The sequence below is a fragment of the Syngnathoides biaculeatus genome, chromosome 5 (genome assembly GCF_019802595.1).
Source record: "Syngnathoides biaculeatus isolate LvHL_M chromosome 5, ASM1980259v1, whole genome shotgun sequence".
Lineage (NCBI taxonomy): Eukaryota > Metazoa > Chordata > Actinopteri > Syngnathiformes > Syngnathidae > Syngnathoides > Syngnathoides biaculeatus.
In genome coordinates, this window is record NC_084644.1 from 5,145,092 (window position 1) to 5,163,917 (window position 18,826).

General features: G+C 42.7%; 1 protein-coding gene and 1 long non-coding RNA gene across 3 annotated transcripts in view; one reads left to right on the plus strand and one right to left on the minus strand.

Annotated features, from left to right (window-relative positions):
• ptprub (protein tyrosine phosphatase receptor type Ub) overlaps positions 1 to 18,826 on the plus strand; it is a 237,349-nt gene that overhangs the window by 18,821 nt on the left and 199,702 nt on the right. The gene's annotated exons all lie outside the window — the stretch shown is intronic.
• LOC133500404 (uncharacterized) overlaps positions 7,222 to 18,826 on the minus strand; it is a 36,522-nt gene continuing 24,917 nt past the window's right edge. The window contains exon 4 of the long non-coding RNA XR_009794882.1: positions 7,222 to 8,687. This is a non-coding gene — a long non-coding RNA (uncharacterized LOC133500404). The remainder of the gene's footprint in view (positions 8,688 to 18,826) is intronic.

The window sequence follows — 18,826 nt, forward strand, 5'->3', positions numbered from 1 at the left end:
TGACATGTTAGTGACCTTCGGTCTTCAACTAGTAGCAAGGTGGAGTCAAGGATCGTATCAGTCATTGGAACAGTCGTGCATTACCACATCCTGATGGCTGTTCTTGCAACCTCAACCTCTTGTGACTGTCCTCTGCCCGGTTACGATTGCAGCTGTAGTTGGACATCCATCCATTTTCTTTGACGCTTATCCTCACAAGGGTTGCGGGGAGTGCTGGACCCTATCCCAGGTGTCAATGGGCAGGAGGTCGCCACACCCTGAACTGGTTGCCAGCCAATCGCATAGCACAATCACACCTCGGGGCAATTTAGAGTCTCCAATTAATGTTACATGTTTTTGGGATGTGGGAGGAAAGCGAGGTGCCCGGAGGAAACCCACGCAGGCACGGGGACAACATGCAAACTCCACACAGGCGGTCTTGGGATTGAACCCGGGTCCTCAGAACTGTGAAGCCAATGCTTTACCGGCTGAACCATCGTGCCGGTACTCAAGCAAATTTACAATTCGATATTTCGTGAGAGGAAGACTGCGTGTTTCCCCTTCGCTTCAATGGGTTTTTCTGTGGTTCTCTCGTACCGTCAAAAAAAATCTATTCCAGTTGAAACTTCTAACTCTGGATTTATTTTGGAAAATTGACCCAACTGATTCCCGTGTTGTACTGATATCTACTTTGATGTATTTTGAGGGTTGCATCCAATACCCATTTTACATAATAGTTTTTCTTACTCGCCAAGACATCTTCAGCTCATATATTACCGTGCACCCCTATCCCCATCCAATGTTTACATTTGCATTCAATATCTCAAGAACGCTTTTATTGGTGCAGCAATAGTCTTGATATGCTCATCATAGCAAAAATGTCCATTGCAAAACTGTTCAAAATAAATCTAAATATAAATTACGTTAATTTATAGTCATATTATTTTTTTGAAGTTAAAACATTACAGATTGCTGTTATTCGAACTAACATTAAAAAGTCAGAAAAGCCGGAACACTCTTAAAGGCAACACAGGTTGAGAAACAACCAAGTCAAAATATATCAAATATTCATGGGACCCCTACTTGTACATAATTTCTTTTCCGGGGCGGCGGCGACAGGTGGAGATCAGACTCACGGGGCTTGCCTGTGGCAGCTGCTGCTAGCCTGGATGCTGGTGAAGTGAAGCGAAGCGGAGGTCCTCGGCAACCGACCCATTCCCTTGGGTCTGGTTTTGCGGGGACGCAGGCCAGCTCCAACAACAAAGGACCCGTATCTCGGCCTATTGATTGGGAAGCAACGCGCCGACGTAGTTGTAGTACGCCGTAGCAATTTGCACCGCTAACGCATTCCTTTCAATACGACTGTCACGTGGGCCGGTCAGACAATCCGTGTATTTCTTTCGCATGGGTTGTTACATGTCCACTTGGCTGCGTTTACACCCGAATCAGAATCAGCTCACGTGCTCCTGACACCCCCATCAGAACATGACGGGCAGGGTGGAATGCACTGGCATCCGTGGTAAACCTTGGGCAGAAACCAGGAGCCAACCAATTCGCCATTGGAAATCGTGATGAAATGGGTGCGTAGTTTTAATGTAGATAGAACTGGAACGTGATTTACCTTCAGTGCTTTGTGCTGCTTTTCATCTTGGCGTCACCAGACTCTGATCTTAATTGATTCTTTTTTGGGGGGGGGGGGGGGGCACACACAAAACAAGCCAATCATAGACTCTGTGTGATTATAACAATGCCCTTGGAAAAACAAGCACATGGGACATACATAAAAGATAATACAATACATCCTTATTGACTGATCTTTAACACAAACCCGCAACAACCTTATTTGTAGAGATGATTTATTATCGTCACGTTGTCTGGGAAAAAAAAAAAAAAAACTTACTGGCACTCCACGCCAAAACACATTTCTAAACCTTCCATCAGACTCCCGCTGAGGCATTTTTTTCATTTTATTTTTTTCCTGACCCACACTTGCTTTTGAAAGCACAGACATGCTTCTGCTTGTCTGCTTCCCAGTCGCATTCAGCACCCTGGTCAAGGTGAAGATGATGCAGAAACGTTGGGGATGGTGGATTACAAAACACCATCTCCCGTGACCCCCCCCCCGCCTGACAGCTGCCCTGTTATTCCCAGGCTTGAACTGACAGGCCTGATCCGTTGGGGTTTTTTAACTGACTGCCGCTTTGATAAAGTCGTTTTCCGAAATGAAGAATCTAACCTCTGGCTTCGTAGCGACCAAACACAATTATTGTAAAAATGAAGTTGGTATGGCAATGGTCGGCCGAAGATGCTTTGAAGTTGTACTTTCATCTGTCGAATAAGATAACGTTAACACATTTATCGCCAATGTGACAGTGTGAGTCACTAGTTACATATTCATGAAAGGAAAATGCAAAAATGCCGAAAGTGGAGCTTTTAACGTAACCACAGTCACTTCCATTATCATTTTCATGACTGCGTGTATTAGCTCTAACATCAGCGGACCTGGGAAAAAAAAAAAAAAACGAAAAAAAACATTCAGCCGGATTATCGCTAATTTTAGTTGCATCAACATGAAATGCGTCACACCGTGTTATTACTGCCGCAACCTTGGCACCTACAGTGTTTTGACGTGTGGCTCAACACAAGGCGGAGAACTTCCCGTCGCGGTTCTTGTTTTCCGAGACCGCTTTTTCCAGAAGGCACCTGGGCTGGAGGAGAAATGCTGCCCTCTTTCCGGTTGCTCTGATCAAATCACCTCTGCTATAAAAATGTTATCTTGCAAAAACACTGAAAAACTAGTAGGACAAAGAGATATGGGATATTTTATGACTGTGGTGGTGAAATAGTGCCCTTTTTCTAGTCTAGTATTTTTTACTGTATGTAACATTAAAGGGCACTAAGCCATCTCGAAACAGGTCAGATCTGACACAATAAAGCCTGTCAGAGTTATTCACATTTTGTTACTTTTCATCATAATTACTGAACAGAATACATACTTTTAATGCATCTAATAATGTGTCAAGGAAACGGGTTGTCTCAAGATAACCAACTAAACTGAACAATGCTCGGAAGGGTCCACAGTAAAGATCTCTGAATTATTATATATATATTTTTTTTAAATCAAACAAGGACAACTTAAAGGCATTTTTCACCAAATTGCACTTAACTACAGATTTTTCACCCTTCTTTTGTCTTTGACTGTGTTATTACCATGACCAAACTCCCTCTCGAGGGGAAAAAAAAAAAGCTAATTTCATACTGTTGTCATGATTATAGATGCAGAGATCCCCATCCTTGCTTGTGAGGCTTTTGGGATGCATCTTTTATATCCACTCGTGACACTCACCTGTTTTTAATTAACCGGTTGGCCTGTGGAATCTTCCAAAGGTTCTTTTTTTCCCCCTAGTATTTTGTTGCCCGTGTTTCAGGTTTTATAGTACGTGTTAAAGGCATCAAATTCAAAATGCGAGAATATTTGCAAAAAAAAAAAAAAAAATCCAGACACTGTGATTTGACGGGCGTGTACGCGCCCGCGCGCCATCAGTCGAGCACGAAAAATCACGCCCGTAAAATTTTGTTACGAGTAAAAATACGTGGATATTGAAAGATGTCGCTTATTTTGTGTAGTCATGACCAACGTACGCTCTAAGCTGCGCCACTGCGCGATTGCGCACCTGTCGCACACTCAGCGCACACGAAAACCAATCCAGCGCAGTGAACCACACCCTGATGTCTTTTTTTTGTTTTTACAAGGAAGCACATGGTCTCTAACAAGCTGCTGCTCAGCCTACTTCTACTTCCTACTTTAGCTGACACCGCCCCCCTCCGCTCTTAAAGGGGTAAACTCATCATTACAAACAGAACACAGTAACACCGTAACTTTCTATCTCCGGGCATGTCTGGTGGACCACACCCGTAACTTTATATCTGCGGGCATGACCGACCACACCTGTACATTTTTCAAGTGTGAGTGACTGATGTTCATCAGTTTTTAGCATTAAATGTCTTCTTTGTTGTGCATTCAATGAAAAATAGGTTGAAAAGGATATTTTTAATTGCATTTTACACAACATCCCAACTTCATTACAGTCGGGGTTTGTATGTTTTCGTGATGCTTCTCAAGTGAGAGACTAACTTCTTTTTGTATGTCGGGGAGGATTGCTAAATTTAGCCCATGTTGTTCATCGTACAGCCTTTCATGAAGTATGTCAATAGGCTAGAAGCTGAGTGGTTTGTGGCGATATTGTGGCGTGCCCTTTCCGTGTCAAGGTTTTCTTGGTCATCCCTGCACTTGCTCCAACAACGTATTTGATCTCCTATCTTTTGGCAGCGTTCTCGGCAAAAATAATTTCTTCCTTCCGAGGAAGAATGTCCACTTTTCCCCCTCCGCCATCCATGCTTGCTTGATTTGTGCCTTTGGAGGCGGTGTTTCATTTACATCCATATTGACCCAATCTATTTATTTGACAGCTGTGAAGCCCGCTCACACACCTTCAAGGCTCCACGTCTGCTGGCGCGTATTTATTTTCCGGTTATTCCCTGATGTGCTACGACGTGAGCGCTCTGCACGATTGAAAACGTTGCTCTTGTGTAAGATAAACCGCAGCCCACTTCAATCAGGACGTGCCGTGTAAAAGCGTTCGTCGGCGTTCGTGCGGAAGAATCACATTGTTCTGAAGTTTCAATCGGCGTCTCCGAGTGGCTCCTCGTTCTTTGCTCTATTTTTGTCAGGCTCTTCCGAGATCTCCCGCTGCTTTGCCCTCTCCATCCTTCCCTTGTGCTTCAACCCTTGCCTCGTGCATATGTGGCTCTGTGAGAGCTCACGCTGGTCCTCTGTGACGCCTCGAATCAACACCAGCAGCAAGACTATGCGCAGCCAGTGTCCTCCCGCAGCAAGGCCACACAGATTGACGGGCTGTGCGGCCAGATGCGTTCCGCCTCGCCGCCCTTTGTGTTTGCCTGAGCGTGTGTGCTCATCATTTGCAGGATGGAGGGATGGATGGAGGGGAAAAAGACAGCGGGAGAACAGCGAGAGAGGCAGGCGGAATCAGCTTTGCTTTGGTGGGGTTTACATAATTAATGCTTTGTAAACGCAACTGTGTCCACACAAAGTATCAGGTATAATCCTAGATGCAAATATTGGCCGCCGGAAAATTGTCACGTGCCAAAAAAGCAAAGAAAGTGTCATCGTGCTACATTTATTTGTGCCGTAAATGTCATTGAATTCCATATTTTTATGTGCGATAAGATTATTGGTGTTTTAACCGCTGTGGTAAAACACTCGATGAAATAAAATGACTGCAAAGTTGTATCAGAGTTGCACAGAATATTAGTCATAATATTATGAGCGTATGGCTTTAGCGAAGAATTGCTGAGGATCTTTTCAAGAGTTACACTTTAGTGTGTTTCGGCACATCAAAATCTTTTTCGGTGCAAGCAATTAACCAGGTGAAGTCCTCTCTGATTTCATGCTGATGGAAATCTTGTCTGGCAGTGTAGAACCTGGATGAAAGTATCCCTTCACCCTGAAAATGTGCTTTGAAATACTACAAGTTGGACCATTAGGTTAGTGTTGTAATACCTGTTGTATAAACAAGTATGCCGCAGTCCTCTGAATGTGGGTTACACTTTTTTTTTTTTAATCCAAAGACAGCGGTCTTCGCCCAGGGAAGGATCAGGTCCATCAGTGTTCCGACTGCAACAAAACATGACGTTCGTCGCACACCCCACCTCAGACAGCACCGAAGCAATTCTGAGCCTCTTGTATAAATGTGTATCAAGCGCGTCGTCGCGTCGAAAGACAAATGCGGTGTGCAAACATTTATAAAGAATGAGGCGGGGAGAGCATCACTGACTCCTGGGTCTATCCACAATAACACATAATAAATATGCATGCGGGTTTCAAGTAGTACCGTGACTGACTCTTTATCTGAAATTTAATTACTCCACATTTACGTGATTTGACATCTAGGCACAGACACTAATTAGACAAAGAGACCTGCAAGCTTGCTGTCAATTGGTAGAATACACATTGACTAATTATATCCAAATTTTTTTTCCTTTTTTTTTTTTTTTAACTGTAGTATTTGTTTTATTTGTGCCTTAATTATTGTCCACTCGTTTGCAAAATTTGCGATAGAGCTCGTGCACGTGATGTCACCATTTTCACGGCGCCATATCGCCGGTCAAAATAAGATGCTCGACAGCGTGGGGGACATTGAACCGGAGCAGAATAGTCACAATGCCCGAGACTTGTTGTGGTTTTGGTTGTTACAACAGACAAAATAAATATTCAAAGAGGTCATTCGATAGAATACCAGGTGAAAACACCAGAAAATATCGATGGATTTCGGCAAATGAACATGATCGATGGTGCCCAACCAAAAATGCGCACACGCCTGTTTAACAATCCTTCACTTCAGGTAGGAATTATTATTCTCAATCTCAAATTCCCAAGAAGTATTTATAATGCCAAATTGGCTCATTTGAGAACAATGCGTTTAAAAAAAAAAAAAAAACGAGGGAAAAGGGAGTTATCTCCAACGTACACGGAAGCGTGTTGCGGCCACACGTTAATCTTCGGTAAACCTCTCCCCGACTGACTTTTTTTAAAAAATAAATATGCATTGTTCTCAAATGAGACTAATGCGTAATTAAAAAAAGAAAATAAAGTGTCGGTCACACAGAGGTTTACCAAAATTCAACGTGTGGCCGCAACACGCTTCTGTGTACGAGGAGCCGACTCGCTGTCTTTTTTTTTTTTTTTTTTTTTCCCAATCGTAGTCAATGATTGCGAGTTTGTGTAAAACCAAGAGTCGTTTATTGAAATATTAGTATTTGTATTGAAAAAAATCAGTATGTGGGATTTATTCTTGATTGAGAACAGACCCAGCAATGAAGTATTCATATGCGTCCAAACTTTTCTACGCCTTCAAATTTTTCTGTGTAAATCTCAACGACTTACTCACCAGATCCATGTGCAGATCCAGTTGTCCAAGACAAGCGGAGGCTTGTTAACAGTCCAATTTTCTAATCGGCGAAAACATCGACTTCGGCATTAAATATGGATCCTCTATGCCAAGTGTCTAATTTTTCCACGTACCTTCGTTTATTATCACCTTCTAAATGTTTAACGGTATCGGACAAAACACAGGGCGTCGTGCTTTAAGACGTATTTTCGCGTCGTCTCCAACCGACTTAGCATTGACGAATGGTTTGTTTGACCGGCACTTCACGGGAAGTGACGTGATTTGATGACGTAGGTGCACGAGCTCCGTATGGACACTCGTGGAAGTGTGAAAGTCAACAATTTGAAGTAGGCACAGTAAAGAAAAATGGATTTTTCACGGAGCCAGACATTCCCATTAGGGCATTGAAAAAAAGCTGTCTTAATTCAGCTTCTGTTTGTGATCAATTCAGTTTTTGCAGTTATTTATTGAGGCGAAGGGATTTCATTTCAGATAGGCAGTGAGGTTGAGCCAAGGTAGTTGGAAAATGTAATTGAGAAATAAATACATACACAGTCAAACAAGCGGTACAGTTCTTGCATAATTAGCTTAGCTGCCGAGTTTCACACGCAACACACACACAGGTGAAGTATTGTCATCTTATTCAGTGGATTTGACGACACGGCCATAATTCAGCCTCACAGCACAGGAAGTCATTTTCATAATGCCGGCATCCAAGTGCAAAGCAGTAGTTAATGCTAGTGAATCAGTTTGATGAATAACCGCGGAATAAAAAATGGCTGTAATGTGAGCTTGGCTCATTGTCTGCCGCTTGGGTGCGATGAGCCTCCAGCCAACATTACGAAGCCGAGGCTCCGTTTTCAGCCGTCACAATCGGCAATTACATAATGCCAGTGTAAGTGTAATATTCACAAAGTTATATTGTAATCACCATCATGCCTTCATTACAAATTAGTGTAATGTGCGGGTATTCATTTATTTAAATGATTTCGAATGTGAGAGCCTATTCTCTGAAGCATTTAGCTGAATGTTTGAAAGATAATCTAGCGCGATCCGGATCTGTGGACGGTGCTTTTCTCTTCAATATGAAGCTGGCTTGGAAGGAGGAGATTCAGAAAATCAGTTTTTTAAAGAAATAAACTAGTACACTTTTGGGGTCTATGTTATCATCTCCAATGTCGGCGTTTGGTCCTTATTTAAATACAAAAAGTGTTTTTCTGAATGATTTTAAATGAGCAGGTTTTCAGAGCCAAAAAAATAACTCAATAGAATTGAAATATTCTCGAGTGTGTGGCGTCTTCCCCCTAATCTCAATCAGTGGCTCAAATAGTTTGTTGTGAACATTGATTTCCTTTTTTTTTTTTTTGTAGAACAATGTGGGGTAATTCTATTAGAGGTTGTTAGGACACTATGAAAACATCTCTCCATACAGAATACCGACCAAACGGAATTGTTCCAGTGATTTCTTGCTGTCACGCTCCTTGTCAATTACATCGTTGTCATTATTATCTGGCCATCGTGTGATCGAGACTTGGAGCGGTGCAGAAGTCTCTCATGTCTCATCTCCTCCTCTCGACCTTCCCCTCAGATGCCATGTGTCACTTTACCTGGTTGCTGTGCGACGTCAATAACGCATTTGTTAGGCGCCGGCTCGGACCACCGCCCGTGGGTTCGTCTTCGGCTTATTAGCTCACGTTTGTCCTCTGTTGACCTGTTCGGCCTTCTGCGTGATCCGTAACACTTCCACATTCAAAAGAAAAAAACAAATATTAATACACAACATACAAAATAGGAGCACAAATGCTGGCAGCAAATTTGTCCCGCTGAGGTTTTGGCCATAATTGTGCCTGGAGTTTGCGATGACCCAGTTTGAAGCTAGTGATAACTGACTTGAAAGTAACTGGGAGTCTGAGAGTTTTTTGGGAAATATGCAAATGACGGTACATTAATAATGAAACATTCTTTGCAGTTTATTGGGAGGTCCACGCTAATGACTTAACTGAGTAAATAATTGTACAAAACTGTTGCCCATCAGTTATCCTTGTATGTCTCGGTTCTCATGAGCAGAAAGGAGCTGTATCGCTCCGACATAAAGCTTGGTCAAAACTAAAAAAAAAAAAGATTTTAATCCAATTAATTTATTAGAAATGAGCTGCCCACCAAAGCACACGTACACTTCAGAGCGAAGGCCCCCAAGACAGTAAAGATGACAGTGCGTTGCCATCACTTTGTTGTAATAAACAAAACACCTACAACCTTGAATAATGAACATAATGTTTTGAGCAGATGGCTGACAATGTTATTTGATTTCATGCAAGTCAAAATCGGGTTAATGAATAATCCATTAAACTATAAATTGATTACGCGATTTAAACACATGTCCCCCGCTCGGACGTACAAAAAACGTACAGCATAGACTGATGGCAATTAAAATATGCGTATATATTTTCAGTGCTGAAGCCGTCTGTGGCAAAAGGGTTTTGCCCGGTGACGTTGAAAGTCGCCATTAGGCAGCCATGATGCTAAGTGATTGCTAATAAGCTTTACATGATCAAGATTTTGGGGGCTGATTAGCAAGTTTAAAAAAAATGAAAAACCATCCGATCACAAGCTGCAGAAATGTCGATTTAAAAGACCTTTTCATTCACTGAGAATTCTTGTATACTTAAAAAAAATAATAAAAAAAAAAATATATATATATATCCATTTGCCAAGTCACTTTTCGCAACAAGGCTTGCGCGAGTGCCAGAGCCTATCCTAGCTAACTTTGGGCAAAAACCAGATTACACCCTGAACTTGTTGTCAAATCAGTCGCAGGCCACAAAACACCATCACTAAGCAGGAATTGAACGCACCAAATTCAAGCATGTGTACCACTCCACCACCAGTGACCCTCTCCAAAGAATATATATTTACAATAAATAATGTATCTTTGTTTATCTATTCATCTTAGTGAGCCACAGCGACAGACAGAACAAATTAATGATCTTCTATTAGATGGCAGTAAGTACGTACAGCAATTGAAGTACAGTGGTGCCTCGGTTCTCGAACACAATCCGTTCCAGAAGCCCGGTTGAAAACCGAAACGTTCGAAAACCGAAGCGAGTTTTCCCATTAAAATGAATAGAAGATTAAATAATGCATTCCAAGCTTAAAAAAAGTTTTTTTTAGTGTTTTTTTTTTTTAAAGCTTTCCCTGATAATACTGCCTAGTAGAAATACATGTATAGTTTAAATACTTTATATAATTAAATTATTTAAGAAATACATTTATTTTTTGCTTAAAATATATGCTTTAATAGTAGAGTATACTCGGATGGGAGTGCATTGCCGTATCTCTTGCGACTCTGTAAACGTTGTAAACCTCTTTTTATTGACAAAAGTGCGGAATAACTTTAAACAAGCAATAATGCGGAGGGAAAAACTGACATTGTTTTTATTTGCACAGAAAGTACATAATGTGTACAAAAAATGTCATTTGCAACTAGAAGTAGGGTTAATGGAACAAAAGATAAAAGCAATGCAAAATACGTTATGTCGGTTCAGTTTTTTTCGGGGGGTGTGTTCGAAAGCACGATAACAAATCGGTTGGAGTTGACTTCTTCTGTCAGATCACGTATTCAACACGATGGCAGCATGTTTACGAGCAACCATGAGGACCAGCACTAGCTTGCTAGACATTTTGTTGCAAGCAGTATCATATTAAAAGTACGTGAACATACCTCAAGTAAGTCTTACACAATGGCTTTTCCTGTCCGAAGCACTCGCGACCACCAAACAGGTTTCCCCACCATTTTCTTCTTATAATACAGTTCACGCGATCTACTGTACTTGTCATCCCCTCGCTAACAAGTGTGCGCATTTTAGTCGACAAGATGAAGCCCAATGATGGTAAAAAACGGGATGAAGTGTTATCGGATTACAAGATTTTATTACAAATTTGTCTCGTCGCTTTCGGATTCAGATATAGCTGTGCACCACGACTGCGACACGGATTAAATTTCTTTCTGGGACGATCGGCGAACATCCAAACCGATCAGCGAAAAAAAAAAAATGCCAATTATTGGGCGAGCCGATCAGGTCCATCAAATCGGTGTAGAGTGTAATTGTTACTTTCTCTCAACATTTTCAACGTTATCATTTCCGGCCCAAACCTATAAAGCCACTCTGAAAGCATTACTTCAAAAAAAGATCACTGCTCTTAGAAGCACTAGATTTTTTTATTTTTTTATTCTTTTAATTTTTTTTTTTTTTACTCCACTCCAACCTGATGGGCTAATTACGGGCAAAACTGGCAGCCGGTCATTATCTTTAATCTTGAACGATTCTTTCATACTCACTACATAAATGTCTCTGTAAGGATGGGGAAAAACATGTTTATACTGTCGCGTGAAAGGCATCATGCTGACCGACTACAAAAGGTCACATTTATTTCTTTATTCATAAGCGCGGCTAAGTAAATGTGTAGTGCTGAATTAATTTCTCCGGGGCTCTGTAATTTTGATAGCTGGAATAAAAAAAAAAAAAAGCCAAAACAATTTTCCCGATAGATACCGTTGCAGTTATCTGAGATTTCAGTAGTGCTGGCGGGCCTGTGATGGATTCTGCTCTCAGGTGATTACGGCTGCAGTGGCTCCACGTTGTAAACAGGAGACAAGGTATTACTCGCTGTCCATCTGCGGCAGGCAGGCGGCCCGTCAGCAGGAGTTTGTGGCTTTCAAGGACCTGCTCCACCCAGGAATCTCCTTGCGAGCCCGGGAACAATTTTAATCATCTTTGATAATGGCTTCAGCAAGCAGAGGGTGGGGACATACAAACCAATCAAGTGAGGAATGAGTCCTCGCTTCACTCAACTTTTTACTTTGTCACGTTTAAGCACATTGACGAGGTGGAAAACAAAGCAATCCCGCTTGTAGGTGTGCGATACTGGATAGCAATTGTTTGAACATCAATACCGTTGAGTTTGCGTCAAGTCAGTGGTCGGGTTTATGGACCTGTCCTTGTATTCCGATTTGAATTGGGTCAGACGCCTAAACCGGATAAAAATACTCCATTGAAGCACCACAGTGAGACGTTTCACAGGTTTCCCCAAACTAATCACCATTCACAAAACGTTTCAGTCAAGAGAGTTCAAGCTACGTTCTCTTGACTCGAAGGAGTCGCGCCATGTCAGCTATTCCCAAAATCCTTTCGACTCCGCATTTCTGTGCTCCTATGGCCGTTTAGCTTAATGGGACGATTGCTGCTCTCCGCTCAGTGAATCGTTTTTCAGGTCGACATGCAGAATAGTCGCATACCGGTTCATCCAATTGCCAAGTGCGAGGGGGTCGTTAAATCATACAGAGCACGGCTTTTATGTGGGCGTAGTCCTCCCTCAAATTATCGGAGCAATTGATGTAGGAATATGTTTTTTAGCATTGTCTTCCTTTTTGCGATCTTATTCAAGCAGGTCCTTGAAATAATATTCCGTGACATTGGTTGATCTCGTTTTTTTCCCCACATTCATAAAACCCATTAACTGTTCCTCTGTTTTGGTGTGACTTTAAAGAATCCACTGTACATTTTAATATTGTCTATATTTTGGTTGAATTCCATCTTGAACTTGTAGCTTTATGAATTCATGTCACATGTGTCAAAGCAGGAATAATCTCTTTTCTGTGTGACATAATCATTGTCTCATTTTTTGCATGGGGAAAAACAGCAATTATGAGATGGAACATTTTAGAAACATGAATATTTATCTGAGGGGATGAAAAAAAATAGACCCTAGAGCAGGGGTGCGAAATGCATCGATTGCGATCGACTGGTCAATCGCGAGACGGCGTGCCAAAAAAAAAAAAAAAAAAAAAAGATGTCAGCCAATGTTCCCCCTAAACTGCGAGCGTGCCCAATTGTGCACCGCTGATGCAGGCTCTTCGCAGATATTCTGCGTTGCGCGCAAAAAAATAAATAATCCAATGCAAATGGAAAGTATAATATCCAGCTATTCAGTTTGTGGCATTTTGCAATGTGATTCAATGAGTGAGGGATGACTCCTTGTTACATCCAATGGCTCAATTCACATGCGTACTGTAAAAAAAAAAAAAAAAAAAAAAAGAAGCCACTGGTTGCTTTTAGGCAGCAGGTGGAAATTTCTCTTACAACGACCGCTGCTCCGCTTTTTCCTACTTTACCTACCCCCCGACCCCGCTTTTAAAGATGTACACTCATAATTACAAATGTTACAGTACTTACGGAGCCCATCAATGTGTTTTATATGCTTTAGTTAGCAATACAGTCTGGGCAATGTCGAGCAAAGACGAGCTAGACATGATGCTGATGTTAACTTTCAATATTAATGGCGACAGTTAACAAAGAAATGCTGTTGTTTTAAGATGCAATGACTGTCGGAGTATGTGAATAATCGAAGAAAAAGTGGTTAAACTGGATGAGATTTTCTCTTTTCCGAGTGGGAAAGGTCTAAAGTTGAAAGTGCAGGATGAGATGGTTTGTAATTTGAAAATTCCACCTTGGCACAGCCCGATCCAGGATGAAAGCACAGATAATACAGTGCACAAAAAGGTAATTCTGTATTTTAAATATAGGAGGCAACATAACATTAACGGTTTGGGAGCATCTCCCCCCCACCCCCATAAAAAGTCTGGCCACCCCTGCCCTCGAGGTTACTGCTGTTTGACATTTATGCTTGAATAATTTTTGCCTGACTTTTTTTTTTCTTTTATGAATACACAAGCGTTCCTTACTCTTCCGTACCTCCACCAAGGATGTTTCCTGTTAGCAAGAACTAACCCCCCGAAAACTAAAAGCGTGACATTTTGTGCAGCGGATGACCGTGGACTGTGATAGAATTAAATTACGTCGGCCGACGCAGAACTTTTTCATTGGTTCGTTTAAACTTTTGCACAGACCTTGGCGGACGTCTGCGCTCCCGGAGTGCACTGTTGTTCACTTTTGTTTCACTTTTGCCCATCGTGGGAAGCAGGATCAGCCAGAAGACCGTGATTACAGCCAAAATTAACATCCATCTATTTATTTTCTAGGCCGCTTATCCTCACAAGGGTCATCGGCGTGCTGGAGCCTGACCCGGGAATCTTCGGGCAGGACACAGGGTACACCCTGAACTGGTTGCCAGCCAATCGCAGGGCACACAGAAACAACCCTTCGCGCTCACATTCACATCTACGGCCAATGAGCGTTAGAGGTTTATTGTTCCATTTTTTTGGTTCTATCCTTATCTACATCTCTTTCATTACACGTTGGTGCCAGTTGGCTGAAGGTGACGCCATGTTGTTCGTGTATCTTGAAGAGTTGAGAGTAAGTTAAAACGGTCGTTCAAGAAATGCACAAAAAGCCAAAGATCTCAGTGATAAATGAATGTACATTTCGATGATTATGCACGTTCCATATGTTCATCTTAACAAAGATCATTAAATCCTCATTTGATCATCACGGTGGACGAAGATCAAGTGATCGCAGCGTAACTTCGAGCATCCCGTTAGCTTCTTTATTGTGTCGTGTCGTTATCAGAGTAACCAATTTCGTGCGTTGTCATGTATCAACATTTTTCCACTTAAGCTATTAAAAATTGACGCCGGTCTGATTTCCTTTGGCGAGGAACATGGCCACCCGAATGCGTAACCCTTGCCGAGTTGAACGATTCAAAGCGATTACCCTTGTGTTCACCTTGTCGTCTTATTGCTCCGCCGAACGCGAGCCGGTAATCTTTGACAAAAGGCTCGTGTTTTTAATTTTTATTTTTTTCATGCAGATGACGTGCAGGGTGTTTTTGAACGGTGCCAACTGTGGTGGATAACAAATTGTTTGTTTTGGGGCTTTGACAGTTTGAATATGTAAATATTTTAGAGAGACCCGGGGAAGGATGGGATTGAAGGAAAGACGGGCAGAGATAATGCTGCTCATTTGCAGTCGAGCCTTGATGGGACGTTGCAAGCTGCTAACGTTAAGTGTTTTTATCCACTTTGGCGTAATCGGAATACTAATATTGGCGTACGACGGACAAATAACCAATAATTGTGTCGGCAGATGCCCGCAATATATTGAATATGATACAGAATACAAACTGCAACTACAACACTTATTTCCATTTGTCATTTAAATAAATAAAAAGTTACTTAACGTGGGTGGCACAGTGGATCAGCTGGTAACAGTTGGCCTCACAGTTCTGAGGACCCGGGTTCGATTCCGGCCCCGCCTGTGTGGAGTTTTCTCCGGGCAATCTGGTTTCCTCCCGCATCCCCCCCCCCCCAAAAAAAAAAAAAAAATGCAACATTAATCGGACACTCTAAATTGCCCCTAGGTGTGATTGTGAGTGTGACTTTTGTCAGTTTCAATGTGCCCTGCGATTGGCTGGCAACGAGTTCAGGGTGTACCCCGCCTCCTGCCCGTTGACAGCTGGGATAGGCTCCAGCACTTCCCGCGACCCTCGTGAGGATAAGCAGCAAGGAAAATGGATGGATTACATAACATTTTACATATTTACATGATATACTTAATCTAATTATTATATATTTGAAATTTGGCTTCGGCACGGTGTCTCAGCTGGAAAAGCGTTGGCCTCACAGTTCTGAGGTCCTGGGTTCGATCCCGGACCCACCTCTGTGGAGTTTGCATGTTCTACACATACCTGCGTGGGTTTTCTCCGGGTACTCTGGTTTCCTTCCACATCCCAAAAACATGGAACATTAATTGGATACTCTAAATTGTCCCTAAGTGTGATTGTGAGTCCTGTTGTTTGTATCGATATGCCCTCCGATTGACTGGCAACCAGTTCAGGGTGTACCCTGCCTGCTGCCCGTTGACGGCTGGGATAGGCTCCAGCAGTTCCCCTTGTGAGGATAAGCGGCTAAGAAAATGGATGGATGGATATTTTGCGTCTCTGGCGCGTTTGGGAAGCGTACTGGAATTTAAATTCAGTCCTGACAGATTGAGATTGGCATGGGGAGCCACGCGGCATTGGATGAAATCTAATCACTTGTCAGGATGAAGGGTGAGTTGACTCCCAAAAATTTCAATCGACTTGTCGATGGGCAACATTGATGATGGACGGACGGTGTTCTGGCAGCAGTTACAGGTTCACAACACCAAAAATACTCAAGGAAAGCCTGGAGTGTCGTGCCGCAATAATAAAAAAATTAAAAATGAAAATCCCAAACTAAACTAATCTCGTGTTGTAGTTCATTTTGATACATTATTACATTTGCATTGAAATTCATCATATTAACTTGAGCCCTTAACTCCCCAAAAAGGCTTTTTTTTAAAAATTTTTAAAAGTGTTTTGCATTGACCATGTACAGAAACATTACGGGAAATTGTTGTGACGGTAAAATACTGCACTTGCAAATACATATATGAGGAGGAACCGTTTTTAACACGCTTTATATATTTATACCTGTATTTATATGGTTTTAAAAAAAGAAAATAGAATAGTACAGAGTACCTTGAGCACAGGTGTCAAACTCGAGGCCCGGGGGCCAGATCCTGCCCGCCACACGATTTTATGTGGCCCGCGAAGGTGGATATTATGTGCCAACTTCCATGATTGTTGTTCAAATCTGTACAAAATGTTTTAAATCGCCGTGTCATAAATGAACATCAACAATAGTTGGAAAAACCCATTATTGATTGATTTCCGATTCTAAAACTCGTTCATTAATTTCATGTGTAAATATGATGAGGCCATTAAAGATTTTTATGGTTTCAGTCACAACAGCCCTCTGAAGGAAACCGTAACTTTATATGGCCCACGACAAAAAAAAAAAGTGTTTGACACCCCCGACCTTGAGCATATGTGCAGCAGCCAGTTTGCAGTTCCTAATGGTTGTTGTCACATGATGACGCGACAATCGCGATTATTAACAGTTGTTGTGTTTTGAGGTAAGAGAACAGACGGAACGTCAACTAAATGAACACATTTTTTAACTCAGGCTGGATAAGAACCAGAACTTAGAGGGTTTTTACCAGAGCGCTACAAACTTGAATGGAAATCACGTTTGATCAATTCTTTTAACCTATCAACGCACAAAAATTTTAAAAACAATACTTGCTCGTCCTCGCTGTTTCGACCTTGTAGGAGGTAAAAAAAAAAAAAAAAAAAGGACATCAACAAGACATCATATTAAGTCACCTCAGCGAGGCAGGGCTTATTATATTAGATGACCGTGACCTCTCGTGTCCTGAAACAAGCCGGCCGCAGAACTGCTCATGCTTAATCTCAGAGGCAGCCATCAGGGACCGTTCTGGCATCTGGTTGGGTTCCTGCCTCCGGGCGCTTTGGGCCCAGATAAGCAGCAGAAAATGGATGGTTTGCAGTACCTCCATGCGCATACTGAGCCAGGCACTGTGTTCTTGCTTGTTAAAGGGCTCCTGTCATGATTTTTAGTATGTTATTAATGAAAAAAAATCAGCCAATATGGTCCCATGCGTTTTTTTGCACCATAAAACATGATTTTGACGTATACAGCTTTTTGTAACTCCCGCCATGAAAATCCTCTCGAGGGATTTGTTTTTGAGAAGAAGCAGGAAGTGGCGTAAAGGACAGCGGCGCCCCCAAGTGGACTCGTTTGTTTCCATTAGTTTTACCTCCTGGAAGGTAGCTCGTTGTTCCTTCGTGTTAGCCAAAATGCCGGCTCATTGCATTGCTGGACATTTCTTGAACACTCGGGAGAATGGAATTACCCGTCATAAGTTTGAAAGAGACCCTGTTCGTTGTGAAAAATGGATTGCACGGGTGCAGAGGACGAGAGCTTTGTGGGTTCCAAATATCAGGTAGGCAATAATGCGCCCCGGCTCGACGGTGTTCCAACAAGTACTGCGGCGGCTTTGAACATCCCCCTAAAAGCAGCACGGCTCGACTCCATTATATGCCACCGCGGCGCCGAAAATCAGCCGCACCGGCTGAGGCGGCGCGTTCGGCAGTCACTGCTTCTGCGAAGGCTGCGCGTCGGGCTTTGCGGACGGGGACGGCTCTGAAGAACCCAGCCGAGAACGCCCCACTCGGCCGTGTGCGCGCATAAAACGCCCCGGCTCGACTGTGTTGCCCGGTACTGCGGCGTCTGTGGACAACCCTCTAAAGCAGCACGGCTCGGCTTTGTCATAAGCCACACCGGCCGGCTGCGAAGAGCCGCGATGGCTCATCTCTGCCGCGGAAGCGGATCGGACGGGGATGCGGTTTGGCCGTGATCCGCACATCATCTAAATATTGCCCCGGACATTGAAGTGAATAATGTTATATGTATTTTTCATTACAATATCTATTTTAGAATGTTGATAGGGATAACACTTGGGCTTTAAGGATTCTGTGCCTGCTTAGTGTTGGACTGTTCACGGCTCGCGCTTATCAATCTAACGCCGAGGTTATGCGCCACGCTGCTGTGGTCTTCATGGTCTAAAATCAAGACTAATTTCAGAGGTGACCCGCTGCTCCCGAGATTAAGTTATGTATCATTCTCTTAATCTTTGCTGACAAGTATATGCGGACACCGCAGCACACTTGTGCGGCGCGTCGTCGACTTAACAGATGGCATAAATCATTCTTTTAAACGCAGCATTAAGTATTAATCGTTCTCCGCGCCGTCACTGTCACACTGCTCGGTGAGCCGGGGGGGGGGGGGGTGCAAAGTGTGATTAATGGAGGTGACGCTATAAGGAGTCACTTTTTTAGCCCCTGCCCTCTTTACCTAGAGTCAGTTATTGGCCTCGACACGGTGACATGGATACTCGCGCTTCCATAACGATGTCTTTGGACAAGAAGACCCAGTGCCGAATGGAGACTGACTCCCCTCCAGTTCCAGCAAAACCCGGCTGTCTCATTTGAGAAGGATAAAACCATGAATTTGATCTGCTATTAAGATTTGTTGAGTG